The sequence below is a fragment of the Anopheles marshallii genome, assembly GCF_943734725.1.
Source record: "Anopheles marshallii chromosome X unlocalized genomic scaffold, idAnoMarsDA_429_01 X_unloc_23, whole genome shotgun sequence".
NCBI classification, from domain to species: Eukaryota; Metazoa; Arthropoda; class Insecta; order Diptera; family Culicidae; genus Anopheles; species Anopheles marshallii.
The window spans coordinates 78,569-79,856 of NW_026525813.1; positions in this window are offsets into that span (position 1 = coordinate 78,569).

Sequence of the window (1,288 nt, forward strand, 5' to 3'; positions counted from 1 at the left end):
TCAAACTTGTATGCAAGTTGCCTTTTAAAACTCGACTTTGACAAATCATTTTTTCAGAGACCAACAAAAACATCATTTTTGAGCCCCCAAAATAATGAAAAGTTCGATCCAAAATCGATTTCGGAAACTTTTTGGCAAACCAAAACTTCATTGTCACTAGCCAAACTTGTATGCAAGTTGCCTATTAAAATTCGACTTTGACAAATCATTTTTTCAGAGACCAACCAAAACATCATTTTAAAGCCCCCAAAATAATGAAAAGTATAATCCAAAATCGATTTCGGAAACTGTTTGGCAAACCAAAACTTCATTGTCACTAGCCAAACTTGTATGCAAGTTGCCTATTAAAATTCGACTTTGACAAATCATTTTTTCAGAGACCAACCAAAACATCATTTTTGAGCCCCCAAAATAATGAAAAGTTCGATCCAAAATCGATTTCAGAAACTATTATGCAAACCAAAATTTCAAAGTTGCTAGTCAAACTTGTATGCAAGTTGCCTTTTAAAACTCGACTTTGACAAATCATTTTTTCAGAGACCAACCAAAACATCATTTTTGAGCCCCCAAAATAATGAAAAGTTCGATCCAAAATCGATTTCAGAAACTTTTCTGCAAACCAAAATTTCATTGTCACTAGTCAAACTTGTATGCAAGTTGCCGTTTAAAACTCGACTTTGACAAATCATTTTTTCAGAGACCAACCAAACCATCATTTTTGAGCCCCGAAAATAATGAAAAGTGAAATCCAAAATCAATTTCGGAAACTTTTTGGCAATCCAAAACTTCATTGTCACTAGTCGAACTTGTATGCAAGTTGCCTTTTAAAACTCGACTTTGACAAATCATTTTTTCAGAGAACAACCAAAACATCATTTTTGAGCCCACAAAATAATGAAAAGTGAAATCCAAAATCGATTTCGGAAACTTTTTGGCAATCCAAAATTTCATTGTCACTAGTCAAACTTGTATGCAAGTTGCCTTTTAAAACTCGACTTTGACAAATCATTTTTTCAGAGACCAACCAAAACATCATTTTTAAGCCCCCAAAATAATGAAAAGTGAAATCCAAAATCGATTTCGGAAACTTTTTGGCAAACCAAAATTTCATTGTCACTAGTCAAACTTGTATGCAAGTTGCCTTTTAAAACTCGACTTTGACAAATCATTTTTTCAGAGGCCAACCAAAACATCATTTTTGAGCCCTCAAAATAATGAAAAGTGAAATCCAAAATCGATTTCGGAAACTTTTCGGCAAACCAAAATTTCAATGTAACTAGTCAAACTT